The sequence below is a fragment of the Pagrus major genome, chromosome 20 (genome assembly GCF_040436345.1).
Source record: "Pagrus major chromosome 20, Pma_NU_1.0".
Taxonomy (NCBI): domain Eukaryota; kingdom Metazoa; phylum Chordata; class Actinopteri; order Spariformes; family Sparidae; genus Pagrus; species Pagrus major.
In genome coordinates this window covers 2,642,507-2,666,698 of record NC_133234.1, presented here as the reverse complement: position 1 = coordinate 2,666,698, position 24,192 = coordinate 2,642,507, and positions in this window count along the sequence as shown.

Sequence of the window (24,192 nt, the reverse complement as noted above, 5' to 3'; positions counted from 1 at the left end):
AGGCAGGCATGACGCTCCACTTCTGAAACGCGCCTGTTGGGTTATGAAGCCATGTGGAGTACAGAACAAAACAGCGTTTCACGCCAGGTAACAGAGATGTGCCCCAATCAAGACATTAGGGTTACATGGCCTTCCAAACTGAGGTTTTTCAGAGACACACTTCAACTGAAGGTTATGAGAACACTGTTGTTTCAATGTGTTATGGTCCTCTTCTTTGTAGCAAGCATAATACAGTCACTACTAGCTTGCTGATTTCTCTGTGGCTAACTAGCTAGCTTGTTTTTGTAGTTATTTGGGCATGATAGTCCCTCATTTTGACCGATTTCAATATTGTATTCCACCCCTTTGATGGCATGTGATGCCTGAAATCTAACTTAAGTCCAGCAGTAAAGTTTCTGCACTCTGTACCACTTCATATAATACCAGTCAAGACTGGCAGGGAAGGAGCACCAGCTGCTAACGTTAGACTTCCATGCTTTTCTATCTCCATCAGCATGATAGAAGTAGAATTGTGATTTATTACATCTTGGGTCTTATTTTAGTTTTGGCCATGATTCCAATCAGCTATAATAACACCTCACTAGTCCAAAAGGAAAACATTCAAGGGCAAGTGCAGATACAATCAGGTTGTAAACAAGCCAGTTGGTGCTGGCAAAAATGATCAAACAAAGAGTGTATGTACTGGCACGTACTGCTTCCAGAAATAAAACAACAAAACAAAACAGAAAACACCACGCTCACTGCCAGTGATTAAGATGGAAGCAGTACAACCTTGAATGGTGGTACAGAAACACTTGAGTACTGTGACAGAGTATATTTTTTTAAGCAGTGTGGGTGGTGACTGACACATTTTCCCATAAGCTAAATGTAGAATCAATTGAGGAGGAGCCTACAGGCTATTTCAGGTAGTCATCACTGTCACGACACTCAAATGTCACACAGGTCTCACTGCAGTATAACATGCCTTTGATCATGGTGGTCAACTTATGCCATCAATGCTCTACTCATTTATTACTATCATGCCAGCTGGAAGGCTGTTCATGTGAAAATTATGCTGTCAGCTGCTGCTAGGCATGTAGCATTTTAAAAGTCCCACCTTCACCTCAGCATCCACCTATACAACCAGAGGTATGTTCCCCTAGATGGGAAATTATTGTCACTCTCCACTCCTTGCCGTGGTTAGTTTGGTGCTTCCTTGTTGAGAGTGACAAGGTCAGAGACTAGATACTTAACATCAAGCTGTTCATATTCTCCATCATAATCTATTCCACATCAGATGACTGAACTAAATATTTTGGAAGGATACTGCTTTATTTAGACTCAAGACTACCTGCTTGCCTACCCTGGCCTCATATATTCCCCTTAAAAGTGCATATGATTGAAAATCTGACCTAACCATCCAAAATATTGCTAATAATCCACCATTACACAGGAAATTTGTGCAAAGACAACTACAACAATTCAACATTTGTCCTGAGTGATCTGATCACAAGTGGACAGCTCTTAGTCCATCAGTTCACACCTGGCATTAACATGCCTCTCGAGTGACCACTTGTGATTGGATCTCACTTCCCCACTCTAAATGTAAACAAGGGTTATCAAGTACATCACTGGGACAAACAGTGACATGATGTTTTAACACAAAAAAGTGTAATATATTTTAAACAAAAATAAATACGATGTGTAACATTTGCCAAATTTATAAGAAGGCCCTAATGTAAATGTTTCACAAAATTTATAAAGTTTCTCCTAACTCAACAACTCATAAAAATGAGCTAATTTTAAGAGTGGAAATTTCTCCACCAGCAAGAGAGTTGCTTATATTGGTGACTGTATTATTTAAATTTGACATATTTCCTGTCAATAAATTGTTCTTGAGTGTAAATGGTGAAATCAGTTGAAACAGTGTATTCAAACATCTGCTAAATGTTGGCAGGTAAGACGCACTTTAGACACGGAAGCTGCCACAAACTGACACTTTTTACAAGGAATCAAACAACTTCATGTTTTGTAGTTAATGCTGAAATAGCAAAAAGGAACGTGTGATTTAAAATTTGTTGCAGCTGTTTCGCAAAGTTTAAGTTTCTCCTCACTTACCAACTCTTAAAATCACGAGATATGTAAGGGAGTTTGGTGATATTGTTAGTTGAAACAGAAATTGTTCAAAAACAGTTATTGCTTACTTTGGCAGGTGAGAGAGCTCAAGCATGAAATTTACATTAAAGTGAACCACATGGAAATCAGACAATTCATTCTTCTTGTTGTTGTGACTTCATCTTGTTGTTTTGCGTAGGATGTCAGTTGTGTAAGTGATCCTTTATTGTGGCCCAGGACATCTGTGTACACACCACTAAACAGATGTGTGATCTCAAATGTGTTCTCAATGCATCTTAGGGGTGTTAACACCTGTACTTAGAGCTGTCCACTTGCGATCGGGTCACTCAGGATGGATGTTGATACCAACTGTGAACAGGGCCTATGGTTAATACACATGTCAAAGTAGACCCAGAAAGTTGTTCTTTAAACTGTTATGTATTTTCATGGACAGTTTGGATAATATTGTGCTGCTAACCTTTATTTTTGCACAGACTTAAGTTGACTTTGTGAGAACAGTGTTATCATTAGTGCTCATAATGATGGTCAACAAAAACAAGACCCAAATTGTAGACTGGGACTGTCCTTTAATGAACACAGATTCACCTGCTTGAGATTATTCATATATAAAAAAAGGGGGTCAATAAATTTCTTTGAAAGCTGAGTGCAGTTCTGACTTTGAGTGCATGTTCAGTATTCATAATGTATTTACAGCAGAGACACTGTTAGAAGTGGGTATGCCCTGAGGTAAAGCTGTAATGAGAGGCATATCTGATCTGTTGACAGTATGAGACCCTCTGGGATGGAGCTCTGCAACGCACAACAACAGACTCCTTTGCATCTTTTTAATGTGTTTATACTGTATGTAACATACCGTGAATATGGTGTGAGTGGGAGCATACACAGTACTGAATGTACACAATCTCATATAGGTCAGTTGTTGAATAAATCAGCTTAGGTCAGCACTGCACATCAGAGGTTTCTGCGTGGGCTAATGCTCCCAAGCTAAACACAATATAGATAATATGATCAGGTACACCTATAGTGGACTCTCAAAACAAGTTTAGGGGACAAGCTCAGGCTCTATTTCAGTGGTGGATGCTAAATATTAAGAAAACACCGTCTGTCTACTGCATGGACTGAGAACTAAACAAAATGTGTGCAGCTCGGAGGCCTCTGGGAGATAATTACAGATGGAAAGGTTTGTGACATTTATTATTTTTCTCCATCATTATTTCATAATCAAATGTTTTCTAGTATGGAGTTCTTGACACCACGATGCTCATCTGTCGATCATGTTCACACCCACATGGGGGCAAGGTATTTAAAGCCACTGTAGGTACAGTCATGGTCAAAATTTAAATATACTGTACTTCATGACAGTCTTCAGTTCCAATGATTTCTACAACTCTCATTTTTCCATGATTGAATTAGTGGAACATGAACTACTTTGTCACAAAAAACATTCATGAAGTTTAGTTCAATAATTAATTTATTTTAGGCCTTCTGAAAGTCTGAGGGACGGTTTAACTTATTATGCTTTCTGGGTTTTCCCTTTCCTTTATTGTGTTATACTGCTTTTTTGTGCATGAAAAACATTACAATCCCAGACCAAAGTGGACCATGTGCTTGTAAGACAGAAAACATTCTGAACTACATGAAACACCTTGTCAGTAGTCCAGCCTTTACCATTGTTAGTTACCTACACCACAGCACCTCCTTCAGCCAGGTGACCATCCCCCACCAGAGTGAAAGTCATGCCCAACTTGCTGTCTTAGCGTACATTCAGACCAAATCTGGCAGTGGTGTGGGAGTGTCACTCCATGGTCTGTGTGTGTGACGTGTTTGGAACCCCCGCTGATCAGTTTGCCAAAAGACAAAGCTGCTATGTTGGTATGCTACTGGCATGCTGGTCCTACTAGTGATTGTTTGTCTTCACCGTTAAAATAACAGTAAACAGCCAGGATGAGGCAGATCATTACTGTGTTTTAAACTGGGGGACAAGATCGAAGTGAAAGTGAAACTTAACATTACACAGAATTGTCTGTTGTGTTCCCTCTGTAGTATTTATCCATGCTAAATAACATGCCCTGCTACTGACCCGTTCTAGTCTGCTTATGATCTCCTGTCATGCCTCTGCCACAGTAGTAGTAGTTTAGCATGCCGGTCCTACGATTGTCAGCATCCGCAGATGTGTTTTAAAGTGGTGCATAATGCCAAACTGAGTGAATATACACATTACTTTACACTGTGGCTTCAGTCATAGCCTGATCGACAGCTTATGTGATTCTCCCAAAAGCTGAGTCAGCTTCATCTTTTGCACCGCAGCTGGCTGTGTTTTTTTGGGGGGGAACCCCCTCTCCACCGCAGCCAAAATGGACTATCCTCATTAAAATGAATGGGGAAACCTGCATTTTCGCTGCAATGCCGGATTTGGTCTGAAACCAGCCTTAGATTTGGAAGGTACAAGAGGACAGCTTTCACTCAATATTTTTAATGAGGGACAATTGCATTTCAATATGTCTAAGCATGAAACCACTAGATATTTTTAACAAGAATTCAAGTTCAAATCTATTAGCTAAGGAAGGGACCTTTACTGTTGTTGGCTGCAAGAATCACAAAGTCATAATCTCCTCCCATGTGAAGATGTCAAATCCTAAGCAATTAACTTTATTTTTGATGGAGATGTGACGGCAATGTCCCTACGATAAGTTATCCGACTTCAATCTTTGAATCTGTAAGTTTTGCCATGTTTTATGTTGTTTTAATGCTTATTTAATAGGTTAGCTTGTTTTATTAGATGTTAGCATGTTAAAGTGGCCACTCCCAGTCTGGGGTAGTGTCGGACTAATGTTGTAATGTTGAGGAACAGTCAAGTGAAACTGTGTGAAATGAAGCCTAATCTTAAGCCGAAACGAAATAACGAGTAGTAGGTTGCCAGTAACATTTCTTTCTTCTTGATTAGGCTAGTCATAGCCTACTGCAGCACTAGCTTGGCTAGTGTTAGCTTTGCTGCTATACTAAGCTTGTGCTTGGGATCCTCCTCCTCCATACACAGGTATGTGTGTGTGTGTGTGTGTGTGTTGCTGCTGTGTGTAAATTTACTTGATAGATGGCCTGAAGATAACGATATAGCTAAAGTGTTAAATTAATGGTCAAACTGCAGGAAGTCATTTGCTTGACAACTTTGTGTAACTTTGATTTGCACCCAGCACTTAGCTTGCTAACACCATACAAACAATGTTGCAAAGCTTTAACGTTAGAGGCATGCTGGGCAGTGAGGGAGAGGCTAACACGGATCGTATTCCTTTTACAACTTGCTGGGGTGACGTTTTTGATTAAGAAGTGGTTCTTGTCATAATATTTACGATAACAATGCCACTTACTGGAAGCAAAAAACACCAGCAGAGCAGACAGGAGACTTTAGGTGAGCGGTGCTAGCTCAGGCCTGTGTGAACTGACTAATCAGAGCAGACTGGGCTTTCGGAAGGGGGGGATTATGGACAACTGGGCTAAATCAAAGCGTTTCAGACTAAGGGTGAATATGGAATGGCAGCAATGGATCAGTATGGGAAAAAATAATGAACATTAAAGCATGTAAACCTATTTTAATAGATACCTTATATAAAAATATACGATTGAAAATGAACACAATATATCTCCTTTAAAACCCCGATTTTCCACTTTCCCTTTCCTTGTTTTCCCAACCAGCCAATAGCCATCAGCACACACAACTGATTGACAACTGGGTGAAAAAGCAGTAAACGTGACCGCTATTGGTCAGATGCCAGAGCCAGAAGAATTAACACAGAGAGCAAAGCACAGTCAGCACTGTTGACACTGGAGAAGCTCTTACATTTTTATGTTCCACCAACACTGGATCACTTTTGCTGAATCCAACATAAAGTTAACTGATGATATCAACCTACAGTAGCCTGAGGCAGAGTGTGGGTAGGTTATTGTGCGGTAATCATTAGTGGCCATTGTATTGCTACATGATACAAGGTGGGGAGTCCTGGATGCACTTAGTAACTTTAAACCAATAGTACCTTTTCTGAAATTCTTCTTCTGTTAGGTTTGTTTCATTTTTGCTGGTGTTAAAGCTGTCAATCAAACTGTTGTGTGCACCAAACAACCAGATAGTATAGTTGCTCTCATAAACAAATTGTTCCGTGTTCAATCTCTAACAAGTAGTTTAAATTAAAAGTTGTTACAGAATGCCCAATGAGTAGCAAGGATGTTATTTCTGGTTACTCACATTGCAGTTACATTTTTCAAACATAATTTTGCAATGCCATGAGCATGACAAACAAAGTCCTGTTTAACTCTCAGATGCTGATATACCGTTTCACCAAAGTTATGTGGACTAGACTTTTTACTTCCAGTGAAGGGAAATCCTAATGCTTCAGAATCTTAGACAGTGCTCTTTCAACTTTATGGCATCACTTTATCTCCTGCATCAGCACTATGACTCAACTGGAATTTACAGTGTTGTGTTTTTTTGGCTTAATTGTAACAATATAGCATTGTGGATAGCTGTTCTTACCAATCAAATGATAAAACTTAATAAATTGATAACATAGTCATATTTGAAGAGTAAACACTGCACAATACAGGATTATGGATGCATGCAATTCTGTTTTTTAGGAACAGGCAGATATGTAATGTGTTCTTACAGGCTCTCAGCCATTCTCTTTTAAGTCTGGATTAATTTGCTTCACACAACAATGGCACTGTTCTGGTCATTTTGACTGAGAATGTGCATTGCACTGACAAAGGGACTTCCTGCTATTAATTCATCAACTGCTCTTGATGCTGAAAATCCCATTAGTTTCCTAGATGCAAATGTCAGCTCAATTTCTTAGACCGTAAATTCTCATAATAAAAATCTATGTTTTTTTGTTTTTGTAATTCATAAATACGTACACATTCAAAGCAAAATATCTGCTTGGCTGCATTATTTCAAACAATAAACATCTGCACATTAAATAAATGTCACAACATATCCCTTTTCATTTGGATGCATTTAATTAAATTGTTTTCCTAGACTTGCTTGCTTTTATCTGTCATTTTAAAAGTTGATTTGAATTTTAGCTCAGCCTTGCAGCATGTCCAGCAAGGCAGTGAAAAAGAGAGCATCAGCTCATTTTGATACACAGGTCAAGGGCATTTTAATTTCAACTTTATGAATAAATAACAAGACCTGCTCCAATATCAAATTCGTCAGTTTGCCATAGTGAGTCAAATACATTACTGGTTGTGAATGATGACCCAAGTTTTTTTTTTTCTTTTTTTAAAGGGAATGTTTTAGAAATAAAACTATGAACATTAACAATGTAAACTCCAATTTGTGTTAACAGTCTGAAAAGAGGGTAGTACAGAAAGGTGGACACTGTGGGTGGGAATTTTCAAATGATCGGTCAATGACGTCGGTGACCGATGCCGAATTTGACTCGCTCATCTGGAAACTGCAGGCAAGACACCATCAGAAATCTGTATCTCACTCAAAAAAGCACGGATGGTCTTTTTTCAAAGTTTTTATGTGTGTGGCAGCACCATAAACCCAAAATAACACCCCAAATCTCAGAAAAGGTGAGTTTTTCATAATATGGGACCTTTAACTAAGATGGTGAACATTGCAAACATTTTACCTTCTTCACATCCAACATGTCCTCATTCCTAAATGACTGAATAATGCATGTGGGAGCATACCTGCCATGTTGGACAGCTAGGAACTAGTTTGTTAAGTTAGTTTATGATTATAATTACATTTCCTAATTATATTTCCAGTGGTTTGTGGTTGCCTGTCACAGTATAGCAATCATTAGCAAATGCTATTAACTGAACTCAATACATTTTCGGTTGTACATGTGACGCATACGAAATGTATGGTCACATTTTATGTAATTTTGTTTATGGTTTTATTTTGGTAATATCATTTCTGTGAGAGAAATATTCTAATATGAGCCATAATGGTGAATTATTGCTTCCTGGTAAGTACAAGTACCAGTTACCAGAGTACCAGAGTACAAGGTTTCTTTATAATACAGCATTTCAGTGTTGCCAGCAGGAGGCAGTGTGGCGCTTTGCTTCTCTCTCATGGACTCTCTTTGCGAGCGAACTCACGTTGCTTCTTCATTCTTCTGAGTGAAGCTGCACTAAACACCCTGGTCAGGTTGTCCGCATCAAATGTAAGGTACCAGCTGATTTCACCCTACCAGCGGCACTGTTCGAGGTCAACCATCCAGACCTGAGACTGGAGCACCTAGATCTGGGCGATGGCCTGGTTGAGGTCCACCACACCAAGCGGCCTTATGTTGAAATCTCAGTGTGCAACCACACCCAACACAACATTACATTGGACAACTTTACAGTGTTAGGCAGTATCCAGCCAATCGACAAGATAGTGGAAACCGACCAGACAGACAGCATTGAGGTCAACAATGTCAACTCACCTGTGTCTGTCAGGGAGGATGACAAAGGTCAAACAGAGCAACTGTCCCAGCTGTGGCATCCCCCCATAGATGTCAGCCATTTTAACGACGAACAACAAGTAGTAGTGAAAAAAATGCTATATGAGGAGTCAAGTGCATTTGCTCGGGATGATAACGACATAGGGTGTGTTCCAAGCCTCCAAATGAGCATAACTCTGAAGGATGACATCCCAGTGCAGCGATCCTACACAGTGGTCCCCAAGCCCCTCTACAAAGAAGTCAAGGAGTATATCCAGGACTTATTGGCAAAGAAGTGGATAGTAAAATCAAAGTCCCCATACTCGGCTCTGCTGGTTTGTGTTCGAAAGAAGGACGGGAGCTTGAGGCTGTGCATTGATTATAGGCTCCTGAACCAAAAGACAGTCCCAGACAGACACCCCCTGCAATGTATTCAAGATTTAATTGACACGCTCGGTGGATATAGCTGGTTTTCAATTTTGGATCAGGGAAAAGCGTATCATCAAGGCTTCATTGCAGAGGAATCAGGACACATGACAGCATTCATCACTCCATGGGGCTTGTATGAGTGGGTGCGCATCCCCTTTGGACTTTCAAATGCCCCAGCCACATTTCAGAGGAGCATAGAGGAAATGCTCAACTCCTTGCGGGATGAATGCAGCATTCCATACTTGGACGACGTCCTCTGCTATGCTAAGACATTTGAAGATCATGTTGAGGTACTGAGACGCGTCCTGAGGGCCCTCTAACAACACGGTGTAAAGCTCAGGCCAGCCAAGTGCGAGCTCTTCAAGAAAGAGGTCCGTTATGTGGGAAGGCTGGTGTCTGCTGATGGAGTTCAGATCAACCCCAAGGACCTGGAAGCCATCCAGGCTTTGAGAGGTAAAACCCCTAGCACTGTTGGAGAAGTCCGTAAGCTTGTAGGATTCCTCAGCTATTATAGGACGTACGTACAAGACTTCTTGAAAATTTCCAACATGATGTATGAGCTCTTGCAAGCGAAAAACACTGCCACTGTGGTGTCTCAGCCCAGGCAAAAGAAGGGAAAAGGGGTACAGCCGTCATCCAGGACCCCAATACAGTGGATGGAAAAGCACCAAAGAGCCCTAGACCATCTTGTACACATCCTGTCCAACCCGCCAGTGCTTGGTTATCCTGACTTCGACCTCCCTTTTGTGCTACACACGGACGCATCAGAACAAGGGCTTGGTGCTGTGCTATACTGACGCCAGGGAGGGAAGCTGAGAGTAATTGCCTATGGGTCCGGAACACTGATGCCTGCAGAACGAAATTACAACCTTCACTCAGGCAAACTCGAATTTCTGGCATTAAAGTGGGCCATAAGTGAGAAATTTCGAGACTACCTCTTCTATGCGCCCCACTTCATTGTGTATACGGATAACAACCCGTTAACCTATGTGATGAGCACCGCCAAGCTCAATGCTGTCGGCCACCGATGGGTTGGTGAGCTTGCTGACTTTTGGTTTGAGGTGAAGTATCGGCCAGGAAAAGTAAATGTGGACGCTGACACACTGTCCAGGTTGCCATTAGACATTGACAGCTATGTTGACTCATGCACGGAGGAGCTGCCCAGAGACACCATTCTGGCAACATGGGAAGGCAGCAGAGCTGCTAAGCAACGAGAATTTGCTTATGTCGCGGTCCTGAACCTGTCGCAAGATAGTTCGACCTTACAGTCGCCAGAGCTGCTCCCAGCCATAAGCTGTGACGAGCTCATGAAATCTCAGCGAGATGATCCTGCCATCAGTCTCAGTCTCACACATCAGAGCGCCCATGGGGAGCATTACCACCAGCTCACCCCTCGAGCTTGTGTCTATTGACTACCTTCACTTGGAATCTAGCAAGGGGGGCTTTGAGTACATTCTGGTAGTTGTAGACCATTTTACCAGGTTCGCACAGGCCTATGCTACCAGAAACAAGTCTGGAAAGACAGCTGCAGAGAAACTCTTTGATGATTTCATCCCACGGCTGTAGCGGCTGTAGCTCAGTGGGTAGAGCAGGTGACTAGTGAATCCCGGCTCCCCTGGGCGGAACTGAGCTACATGTCAAAGTACCCTTGAGCAAGATACTGAACCCCAAATACAAGATACTGAACCCCAAAATTGCTCCTGATGTGGCAGAGGCCGTCATCAGAAAGGGCCCTGCGATGAGCTGGCCAAATGAAGAAAAACGCTTGAAGAAAAGAAAGAGGCAAAGAAGTTAGCTAAACAGCAGCAGCTTTATGTGCATCAGGCTTAAAAAAACAAGAAACCTGATGAGTTCAGCTCGGGCTTATTTACTACTCTCTCTGACTCTTAGGGGTTTGGACACAAAATGAGCCACGCTCTAGTCCAGATACACATTAGTCCAATCACAGTAATATGGGGTGTGATTATATGGTGATCTTGCTTTCACTTGCGAAGCAACTATTCAAATTTGCTTACGTTTCAAATGAAGAATGGTTGAGACAGATTGAAATGTGTTTTTTTCAGAAACTGATTTTGGTTGACTGGGAGAAATGTGAGATTTTCATAACCCTTCATGAATTTAAAATTGAATAGCTGAAACAGAGATGAATAACAGCCTTCCTGTAGTCCTCATGAATAAGGACTTCATGTTGATGGTACAGATGAAGCCTCTTAAAACTTCCCGTTCCTCCGTGACTGGGCCATAACTGGTGCGTGATGAGCCTGTGCTCGGGCCTGGAAGAATCTGTGACTGGAATGAGATCCCCCACAATGATGTAGTGAACGTGGGGCCAAATCGTAACACCCCTAAGCGCCATCTGTGGAAACCAGTTGCAATGGTTTATCTTTCCACCAGGCGCAGCAGTGATGATGGAAGCTGAAGCATTACTTCAGCTGAAATCAAATGTTCTTATTGTATCATAGGCATACAGTATTTGACGTGTGTGAGTGTCAGAGCATATTTAATGATTATTAGGCTACCATATCATAAGGTCATCAATATTATGCTTCAGCTTTTTGTTTTTCAAAAGTACTGCGTGAAAGTGAAAGTAATATAGCCAGGGGATTAATTATTCAACAGGAAGTAAAAGTGTGCGTGTGCAGCACTCATCTGAGCAGCTGACTTTATCTTCAGTGGTACTGGGACAAACTATTATAGAGTAAGAGCCATTTTCTTGTTTGTTATTGTAGTTATATAAATACAATTTCTCCTGCTGTTAGATTACTGCTAGACCATGCCTTCAGGTGTGTGCAGAAAGCTGAGAGGGAAGTATTTTTACCACAGTAAAAATGTTATTTTTGAAAGGCTTAACGGCAACAAGCAGAATATTTTGTTAGGTAAAAACGTGGATTTTGGAAATTTGACTTTTGGACTTTTCAAGTGCTCTGAAATTATTAGAAATGTTTGGATTACATGAGTCAGAAGCAATCCTACACAAAACCATACAAAGACAAAAACATTTGAGCTGCTGGGGTGCTTCAGAGAGCAACATTTTAATCAGAAGAAGATCAGAAGATCAGAAGATCTTCATTGACTGATTTCATGTGCTTGAACACGCTAAATTAACACACAGTCTTCGTTTTCATGACTGAATAAACAAATGGTCCATATAGTATATTCTCGAATTATAACTACTTTAGGGCGGCAGCAGGTAAGGGATGAACAAATTTTAATAGCTGTAAATACTGCTGGGTGGCTTAACCTATAATAATATAACCTAGCTACAACTTTAGATTATTGATATAAAATATAAATAAACTATATAAAGTAACCAGTAGGGTTAAGACTAACTAAACTAATTAAAGCTTTAAAATAAATGTAGGGGGATAAAAGTGTAACATTTGCCACTGAGATGTAATGGGGTAGAAGAATATGGTTTAGGTTTAAAGGGTATCTATGCAGTATATGTTTTTTTGTTCGGGAAGCGCCATCTCATGGTGACACCCTGCAATTGAATGAATGGGCGTGTCTACAGTGTAATCTAGACACACCCCCAGGAGGAGGGGGGGACTGCCAGCCGGCTGCCAGGCAGTCGGATGGAAGGGGAAAATCGAGGCGATTGTAACTGTAAGAATGAAGAGAATATTACTGTGCGCATGTACCACTGTGCATGTAGCCTGTTGCGGTCGCTCTGTAGAATGTACATTTCTAATATTTTTATTCTATTTTTATTATTCTTGCTTATATATAGTTTTCAATAAAGTATTTCTGATTCTGATGACCTGTCAATCATCTGTTGTACAACATGAATGAAGTGACATTTACCTAATTCCTCTGTCCGCCCACCTTGTTACAATAACAGAAGTGAAGTTCTGTATAGTTGACACATTAACTGTCATTAGATTGTGATATCATCACCCACATCATGTAATTTAACTCTGTGACGGAATCTTTACAGTTTTATGTTCTTTATTATGATATTAAATTACAGCATTGCAGTGTATGAGTCTGTGCACAGCCACTCAGCTCAGTGGAGTGATGCTGTAGCCACAGTGTGATGCTGCACTCTCCATTCCCCCCAGGCTCCAAAACAATCCCTGCTCTTTCTGGAGATCTGCCAACCTCTAATTAACACAGAAACTTTTTTTTCCCTCTGATTTTAACAAAGCAGCATGTGCAGTTCTTGTGCCCTCATGCAGAACCAATCAGCCAAACACAGCTTAATCAGTGAGAAAAATGGGCTAATATTACTGTACCTGTAGTGTTCTGCACAGAGCTATGAGGTGGCCCCATCTGATTACTGTGCGCCCCAGTAGCTAATTTGGGATGGTTGGTTGAGGCAGGATCAAAACAGCCCAGAGCAGAGGAGCGAAACCAAGGTAGCTACGATCAAAGCGATCAGCGGTGTGGATCAAAACGTTTAATCCAACGTATGTTCTTGATGAATTGTGCAGAAATCTTTTGTTCCTCCAGTCATCCTACCTTTGTTTGGCACCTGATCCTTCATACCTGCTAATGAAAGAGCCTATCAGAAAAAAATAAATAAAAATCACGAAATGTTGTCAAATGTGAAAAAATAAATAAATTAATATTAGTCAGAGTTGTTTTTTTTCTTCATCTCCGTCGTTTACCCAGCAATTTTCTTCCTCAGCACCATGGCAACAAGATTATGTCTTAAACTGGAGCAGTGACTTTCAAGGACATGGCAGCTTTCTGTCTGGCAAGCCCCGGGATGTACATTGGGTCGAATGAAAGCAATTCCAAACCATTGTTGATGCCAAGATGTTGTGAATCAGCAGATGTCTAAAAGGAATTTATTTCATATTATTCTGAACTTGGGGTAGGGTTTTGAATAAACATCTAGACTTTTTTTACTCACATTTTTACATAAACAGTGAACAGAGTCAGGTTCTTTGCAGGTAGTCATTTACTCTGCTGTACTGAAGGTAGGTAGGCAAGCTGTAAACCTGATAAAACAAGCAATTACTCATTCACGAGTGTCAGTTCATTTTACATAAAAAGATTTATTTGTGTCTTGACCCTTAGAAACAGTTGTTTCAACAGTAGGTCCACTTTTTGGATCTTTGATCGACTTGTGGTTAGATAGAAAGCTCTTTGTCTTCACTGACAGAAAGCCATTGTTTAACCAAGGTTTTGTCCACCGATACATCACAGTGTTCTAGCCTACTACAGTATGAATAATTGGTGACTCAGCTTAGGTGGGTCCACCCTCTGCTGAATTCTTAATTCTGGAAGGAGTAAGAGCATAGTAATTCATCTTAAAGCTATGGTTTACGATTTGAAAGATTGATCATTATTATTAACATTATTTAGATGGTGGTTATGGCCCAATAGTACGACCTACACAATGTGAAGAGCAAAAGGAACCAAATAAATCCATTCTCTGTAGCGCCTGCAAAACTGAAAAGAAATTGACCAATAGGAGCCATGCGGCCCGCATGGCTCTTATTGGTCAATTTTCCCATCCATTCCCCTCGCTCACGCTCCTGCTCCTGGTCATGCCTGTCCCGACCCACTTCCGCATTTGAAACTACAAGCGGACAAGTGGTTTGTTTTGCCCTGAGCAGTTCAGGTATTGAGGGAAAGCAGAGCGACAGCAAGCGGCCTCTGTTTGCCCCACTGGCAAAGGCTGAAAGAAAGCGAAAGTCTGTCACTGAAAAGACAGACACAAAGTGGAGATGTGAAACAAAGAGGTTTCAAACCCGAGTAAACATCGGGTCATCATCTGTCCGGATTTATTTCTCCATAACAACCTCTTGCCCGGTCACTACTCAACTGTTTTGCTAACCCTCCTCCCGGTCTTGTCCATTTGTTTTCAACGAAGCCTTTGCTAAATCAATATGATGGATTATCATATAGGCGTTACGATGTGTGTATTTGTGTGTCTTATCTGTCATAAACAAGAGATTACGGTTTACGGGGCACATTTGTGTCGCGGGCTGGTGCTACTCAGACAACAGCTGGGACACAGCTGGTCCGAGGCTCATGCAGGTTTAGTTTTCAGCCACAATGTGGAAGCGATTGTTGTGATTAAAGCTAACGGCAGCATCTGTTAGTCCCTTGGCCCTCAATAACTTTTAGAAGTGGCTAACTTAGCTGTTGATAAATAGTAACTTATTACCTAGCTGTAACGTAACGTAGCTGTAACATGCTAATGACGTTACGCTAGCTTGGCTGTGGAGCTTAGCTGTGGACATTGTAATGACTTACAAGATTTACGTTAGTTTCAACGTGCATTGTAGTAACTTTACCTGTGAATCCGACATCGTTACTAAAGCTGGCGCTGTATTTGGTTTCTGCCGGCCGGCTTGTTGCTCTTGGTGCTTGTTGCGGGAGGGGGTGTGTCGCGGGAGGCTCCGAGGGGAGAGCCATACGAGCTCGGAGAGGAGGGATTAAGGAGCACAGAGGGGAGGGGTGTGTGTGTGGGGGGGATGCTTTTTTCAAATCTTTCTCAGATCGTAGACCAGAGCTTTAATAATTAAAGCCCCTGTGTGTTGGATTTGAAAATTTCTTTTCATGGCAACTTGCAGTACTATAGACCATATTTACATAGCGGCCATTTCCCTCTGAGGTCACACTTAGGGTGGGAAGCTCAAATTCTGGAATAATACTATACTGCTATTTCTTAGGTTGCAAATCCTATAAAAGTAGGGAATCGGACAATGATCGGCAGCTGAAATGATGATAGAGATCTAGAATCTGGAGGGACATTGGGTCATATTTCAAGGTAAACAACATATTTCAATAAGAAGAGACATGTGAATGAAGTGAAGAAAATGTTTATTATAGCAGATGATATGTGATAATGAGTCTGTCAGAAAGTCTTGCTCAGAAAGTCTGCTTTACAGGGAGATTTTGTGATTGAAGGGTGTCTGCCCTGAGCAGCAGCTGCAAGAAGAAACCCCCTATGGAGTCCAGACACTGGTGGTGGTGGCAGATGACTCTTGAGACAGATTGACTGATGAAACGATGAAGCTGGTGAATCTACGAAGACTGGTAGGTGATGGGGAAGTGGAGTGCGTGTGCAAAAGAGCAGCGAAAAGAGAGTGACAATTGTGCAGCAAGATGATGGGCTAACAGTGAAGGTGTGTCGCCGTGCTATCGGATAGATGTGCTAGGCTGATGTGAGCAGCTGATATCAATTGACAGCCTCAGATAACAACGAGTGACGAACGAATGAGTGAGCATGTGTGAGAAGAGTGAATGACAGGATGGTATGAAAAATAAACTAAAGGCTAAGCATGCGAAAGAGTTGTCTTCCTGTGTGAACTTTTGCTAGAGCTTCATTTGATCATCCATCTCCACTGAGGCTGGACCCGAATATTTAACTATTCAGATATTCGTTCATGGGGTAGGTATTCGGTTTTCAATTTTGGGATTTGAACATTAGTTTTTGTTGGTGTTTTTGTTTGCTAATTGTAGACTCTTAATAATGAATTGTAAATAGCTGTTATTATGTCATTAAAAGTGCATATCAATGTGACAAGGTTTCCTATACATTTATTAATTTGTTGCAGTCCGCCATAATATAAAAAATCAGTGCCACATGTTGATTTTCTGTTTTTAAAGATGGCTCTCTCGCTCTCTGTCTCATGTACTCATGGCATAGTGTTTCCCACACACAGACTTTATTTGGACAGGCCAACCAGCTGGTAGCGGCTTACAACTTCTGATTTTTATTTTTCTATTCTTCTAAGTCTTAAAGAATGATGCCATCCATGATCGAATAACTAGTGAACAATCTACCCTCACTCCTTCCTGCACCTGCACAGCAGAGAAACATGCAGAGAAAGAGAAAGACATTCTCCGCTATCAGCCCAGGTATTACGTCCCTCCTGTAAATGCACACCGACTGTGATGTGACGTCTCCTGTTTAGGTCTACTCATGACATTCTGTTGTAAAAACTTGTAAGTGAACTAGGTTTGGTACCAAGTCGGTTTGTATTGTGTGACAGGTTGCGTCACTAATAACAAGCCTCCTCCACATGCAGCTCACCTGCTGTTGTGAAAACAGAATTGCAGTTGAGAAAATCCAAAAGTAACCTGGAAGGTTTTTAAAGGATTTTTTTTTTAGGATATAGAGTTTCCCTCTGTTTTAAGAAATGAATGCATACAAAGAACCAATAGAGACAATTCATAACTCATTCATTACTTGTTGTGTAGTTGTATATTGCAATAATATTCTATGGTTGTAACAAAACTGCCCACTTAGACTTGGACTACATATAATCATATGACCAATGACATTTATTACAACATGTTGCTTGTTTAACCCCTCCTGACACTCTATTCCTGCCATTATAAAGTCCAGCTCCTCTGACTGAAACACTAGTGGTTGGTTTCTGGAAGATTCTAGGACAGTTTCTGTCAGCACAATCTATTCTTTTCCAGCTGAGATATAACACAATTAGTTCTACAGCTTTTAAATGTGTTAAATTGCCTAAAGCTTGTCATGAAGCTCCAAATGGTTTGCTATAAATGCCATGTTAATGTTACAGACTATTAACAGCCCAATAAAAGTCTCCGGAAAAGACTGTGCAGTTAAAAATAATTTTATGAATCAGTGCCATGTTAGATAAATTAGAAACCATATTTCACATCACTGACACTTTATGTGTTGCTCATATCAAAATGATTATGCAGTGTAAGTGAACACAGTGTCATGATGACTTAAGCAATTATTATCTCATATGTAGAAGAAGAAGTGTGACTGTTTCTGTTAATTAACTGCACACTCTGAGGAGACTTAAATGAACTATTTTAACTCTCTTACCAAACATCAATTTTTTATTTAATGGGTTTTAAATAAGCAGCAGCACCAACTCATATTGCTATCTTATTACCTGTAACTCTCTCTGCTAGTCGTTCTGTCTTCCCTGCACACAAATTATCAGGTGAGGGACCCTGCTGGGAGCTTTTCCATCGAGGTAGTAATAGGCAGTGGGGAGGGCTGGCAGCGGGCTTTGAGTCGGATGACGTGGGAGGGCTACATGCGTCAGAAAATGGATGAGGGAGTGAGTGAGTGAGGGAGTGGTAGTCAGATCCCCACTATCTAACAGCGCCAGTTGGAGAATGTTCTCCTACAAGTTTCCTCTGATCAGACAGAGATGGGTGACAGGCTCACTGTGAGGCAGAGTAGTGAGCTGAGGAAGCTCAGCACTAAAACTCACTGCTGCACACAGAAGTATGGGTGTGTACGTAATGGGTGTAAGCTACTGTTCTCTGCAAATACCCTACTGCACACTCTCTTACCGCGACAAAGGACAAGTCAGCAAGTTATAGTGTGAGGGATTATTGGAGGAGCAAATGTATGCATCTATCACATAATTAGCTTCTGAGCCATTTTCTTCATTTGGTCTCATTCTACTCACGCATAAAACCAGCACCTCTTCTGTAACCATTTGGTTAGCCTCTTTACACTGTGCGATTTCAATTTGTGAGAAAGATGTGGAAAAATCTTTGGTCATCAATCCCAGACCTCAATGTGAGACATGTCCACCAACAGCCATTTTGAGCTTTGTTGACCACAACAGCCTGCAGGAAAAATTCTGACAGAATCAGAAACTTTAGAGCAAACTTCTGACAATGTGAGTGTTGCTACGTTACCTTGTAGACCAGCTGGATTAATCCATTTTACCAGGCTTCAAGGCTTCTGGCATTGAACCAACCAGCATCTTTTGAGGAACTGCTGGCAGTTAGAGAAGGCAGATACAGGCGTGGTTTAGGTGTGAAAACCAACAATAGAAACTAAACATTCTTATTGGTTGCACCAATGCACCTGAGATTTACAGGTTTTAATTTTAAACAATTAAGGTTACCCCAATTTCTTGCTGCATGTGATTTACATGAAGAAAAACATGTATTCCCACCTCCTGTACCAGACTCCCTCATTCAACCCACATGGAATGATGGAACTTGGGTTGTTCACCAGAAAAAAATTGCTATCTGGGCTTTCTCCTGTTTACAATCATTTAAAGATGTGTTAAGAAGTTAGTTAAACAGTTAAGTTACAGCATCAGTTACATCAGATCTGGGCAAAGAACGTCACCTTAGGCTTTGCTCTATGGACAAGATGTTTTCTTTCTTCTTTTGACTAACTTTGGTAAGAGTTTTATTTACCAACTGGCTCCTCTGGTGGTAGTGCTCTCCTACTGTTGATCTGATTGGTTAAAGTTGTCCTGTGATAGATGGTGATAAACAGTTGGTTTGTCCAACAGTTTTGAGCAGCTCATTCCCAGATGGTTCTGTGCAACAAACTATCCGGCTCATTACGTTATCTGCTACAGCCCACAACTGCAAACAGTCCAATCATAACATTAAATGAAATGACCCAGAACACAGTGGCCAGAGCAAAATTTCATAAACACGTTTTTGAAAGAAGGTAAGGGGAAATTAAACAACAAAGCATGCATGCGCACAAACCAAAATGATGGATGTAAAACAAAATAAAGGAGAAGAAATCTTGCAGAGCTCCATTTTGTAAACAAGCAGCTCAGTGGATGACATAAGCTGTGAAGCTGCTCATAAGCTGCTCTAATACACTTTACATATAAAGTATAAACACAGGTACAGCTGCTCCTTACTCTCTCGTTTGGTGTATTATCCCCTTAGAGTGCTCATGAGGAACAACACCAAGAGGAAGCTGCTGGTGGCCTTCTACCGGTTGACCATTGAGAGCATACTCACATACTATATCTCAGTATGGTATGCAGGCTGCTCCGCTGCAGACATAAAAGCCCTGCAGAGAGTAGTTAAATAAGCTGAAAAAAATCACTGGCTGCCCACTGCCCTCCCTGGAGGAGATCACCACCTCACGCTACCTCAGCAGAGCCAACAACATCATCATAGACCCTGCACACCCCGGTCACCACCTTTTTGAACTGTTGCCCTCTGGCAGGCGCTGCAAATCGGCCAAAACACACCTCAAGATTCAGAGACAGTTGCTTTCCCAAGGCCATATCCACAATACCAATAACCAATAATTTATTGGACCCGTCATACAATAAATGTACGCAATCATTGTTGTCCTCAGGAAGTCCCTGAGGAAGCTCCAACACACAGTCATCACTGCTTCCAAACTTGCAGGCTGTTCTTTGTCACCACTGGCTTACAACTAAAGACAGCCAACACAATCAGTTCTGACCTCCGCTTGTGAGCTGCTGCTGTTTCTCCCTTCTGGGAAATGATACCAATCTCTGTCCAGTAAAACCGCATGGCTAAAAAACAGTGTTTCTAACTTCAGTAAGGGTCCATTACTACACATCTATCCACATCACATGTATGTATAGCCCATATATTCCTAATTAAGGTTCAGATGTGTAATATGTCATTATGTGCTGATGTGCTGCATATGGAGAAAAATGATCATTTACATAACCTGACTGATACCCAACTTTTGGGGCTGATGCTGATCGATATATCAGCTGATATACACACATTTCTTGCAATGCTTCCTCAAGTGTGGGTATCAAAGTCATGTAATGGAGGCAGGATATTTTACATTTAAACAATAAACTTAATAGTCCAAAATTACATCAGTGCACTGAAACAGTAAACTCCACTGGGAAATTAATAATTATAATCACCTCAGGCATCTTTTCCTGCTTTATAATAAAAACAAGTTTTAGTGTTGGCATGTATTGGATAGCTTATATGTCAATACCGATTAATCAGCAGATAATATTGATATATTAGTCGGGCTCATGTTATTTTTAGTTATTTTTCATGATTTGACCTCTGCTCAGAGCTGTGTGGGCATGTACAGACTGCTTAATTGACATCTGTTTCACTCTCCTGTTAAGGCAGTTAAACTTACACATCTTTATTATTGGTCTACAGAGTTGTTTGTGTTTGATATTACAGAATTCCCACATTGGCAGCCCAAAAATACAATAGGTTCAAGATGCAGTTTTTTCCCCTTCTCCTTTTATCTGTTGGATAGTTAAAAAAAAACTAAAACATTTTCATGCAATGTGCTTTTTTATTTGTAGCCTATGAATTTAAAGGATAATTTTAAAAGTCCCCAGCTACTTCAACTGTTTAGGAGAATGCTGCAACACTGTTTTGCTGTAAAGCTCCAAATGTTTGACGACTACGAAACTTCACCCGACTTTCCATCAGCATCGGGGTGTGTAGATAATGATTCATTTTTAGGTGAACTTATTCTTTAAGCTGCTTCACACATCTGGGTTGAATGTTTTCAAAACCATCATCCAACCACCATCTGTCTTTGACCTTGTCCAAGTGTTTTAGCAACCTAACCACATGTGGGACCCTGCTCTCACGGGTGAAAGTCCTGCACAACATTTTTACTTTGACCACAGTCAAATGACTTGTAAGTAGTACAAGATCACTCCCTCGACTGAAAAAAACATTGTCAATAAACACAATCCAGGCAGTAACACTTTCCTCCAAAAATTCTTTGTCAACAAAATGTAGGACTATATATCATAACCTTTAGTGTAGTTTGTGAAAACACATCTACCCTGAGCTAACCTGTGAAATGTGATAATAATTCAAATGTTGCAGCACGATAAAGTCAACTGGTCACAAGTATTCAGTCTGAATCACTTGAATTCTTTCACAGTTTGTCCTTGTGCAAAACTCAAATATTTTTGGACAGTATTTAGATACTCCATGAGCCAATCGGAATATTTTCAACTCACAATGTCCTGTGGTGCACACTTGGATCCAGGTGCAGATTAAAAAGACTGTTTTCTATTATTAAAAAAACAAAACAAAAAAACAGAGGACATTGCAGCCTTGGCAGAAGTATGTATTCTCTGAGTGCTTTCAAGTGTTAATTCCAGTAAAATGCACAGAGCATGCTCATATTCAGCAGCCAGCTCTCTGATGCTTTCTACTAAAAATACAAAGGAGGAAAAAGTCCTGATGCAAAGTCCATTACACTCTAAACATATTTTTCAAGACAGTGCTTAAAGAAACAAACATTTCTGTGCCTATAGGTGTTTGTGGATTAGAAGAAAGGATGAAGGGAAGGAGGGTTCAACACAAGCTTTTTCGACCACAAGGTACAGAAACAAGAATCCAAACTCTTCATCTCCATTTAGTTATAACATATCTGTCAATTCTGGTTATGTTTAATAAACACAAGTTTAATAAATTGCATGTGACTTGAAGTCTTGATGACAACTTAACATGATACTCAGGCTACTGTTATAGCCTAAAATATATATATAAAATAGCCTATACACCCACAAACAAAACACACATGGAAGTTATTAGATACTTTGGTGGTATAAGAAGAAGAAATATAGCGTAGCAAGCTGTAGGCTACAAACCAGAAGGAGGGCAACTGTGCCGAGTATCATGACCTATTCAGTAAGACAAGAACACCAAAGCTAATTGCTTCTAAATGTGATGGTAATTGTATCCCAAGTCCAAGCACAACTTTCAAACATGAAATAATATGCTAAATGCCTATCTTTCAAACTTTTCAACGTTCTTTAAACAGTTTTTGTGGCATAATTGGCCTACTGTTTTCAAACAATAGCCAAATCTGCCTATTTGTTGCTGCGTGTTTTCATAGTACCTCAGTCACATGCATTATGATGCTGACACTTTGCTTTGCCACATTGTAAACAATAAACATTAGTTTATGAGCAGAGAGAGGCACCGAGAGGAAGCACTCAATAAACGTGCATAAAGTCACATCCTTTGGACTGTGAGTTCCCATTTCTCATGTCAACTTACAATCTGCTCACATATAGCCAGTATGTGATTTGATCATTCTGCTTTTAACTATTTGAAATGTAATTTAAAAGTTATTCATTTTTCTTTAATTAATTGAAGGGCACATACTGTTTAGGACTTACAATTTAAACCACACAATTTCATATTTAACTTGGAATTTGTTGGTCTTGACATCGGACTTCTCTTGACTAGAGACTTGACTTGAGATTGGTACTTGGGATTTGACGTGGGACTTGTGGGTCTCAACATTGCTTTGTCCCTCTGAAAAACAAGGTGAAAAACATTGTAGAGGGGACGTATTGCTTTCCAGTATTTACCAAATTATAATTCCTTTATAGAATGTTTAATCTCAAATTGAACAGGCAATGACACTGCAGCACATTTACATGGACACAGTGGTATTAACATATTATGAATTTGATTCAGTAAGCCAGTACTTTGTGGTTCTGAAGCATAAGTGAAAAGTTCACACATCATCATCAAGTATATGACATAACTATATTCTCTCATTTTTTCCAAGTCCCTGTTCTCAATGTTCCCTGTCACAGTTTTCTTCAGATCGTACTGTACTCTCACTTGCAAGAATCCCCATGCAGCATCAGTGAAAATTGGCCCTCTCTGGGGCACTGCACCAGGGACTTGTGATTGTAATTTAATTTCAGCCACTGAGGGCCATTGCCTCAGTTAATCCCAGTGTACAGAAAGATCATTAGTGTTTGGAAGAAAGACAGAGGAGGATGACTAAAAGCCAAAGCTGCAATTGTGAGCAGAGGGGGAAACAGAGGGGAAAAGCGGGGAACAGACTGCTAATGAGACATGCTTAAAACAAGAGCACTAGCTGATGTAACTTCTTATGGAATTAACACTTTTGGGGTTTAGGGTTTTAGGTAACGGGCTGCAGAGGAGACAAGTTGTACAGACATGCCAGCATTAGAGTGCCCTCAAGTTCACACTGTTCCTTCAGGAAACATTTAACAATGGAACCACCTGCAGTCCAATTTAAGACAATTTTCAGACTGTTAAATTTGAGATCCCGATGGTGAAGCAGCAGGATGTACAATGATGTCAGCAGATGTAGGTTAATTAAGATCAGTGCTGGTTTGAACCTGAAGAAAAAGTTCACTTTGTTGTAGCCTATTCAGTTTTGGGTTTTGGTAACTGGGACTCTTTTTTAATATATATATATATATATATATATATATATATATATATATATATATATATATATATATATATATATATATATATAAATATACATATATATATATATATATATATATATATATATATATATACATAGATAGACTTTTTATTAGACAAACAAACACACACATAAAAATTTAAAGGAGACAGTCATACAAGTGTTTCCACATGGCTGACTGGTACCTCACAGCACTGAGACCAGGATTGGACAACAGCATTAAGACAGAATTTTGTGTGTCATTCAATCGACAGATGAATTTATACATCAATTTCCGCAACAGAGCATGAAATGTATTTACTC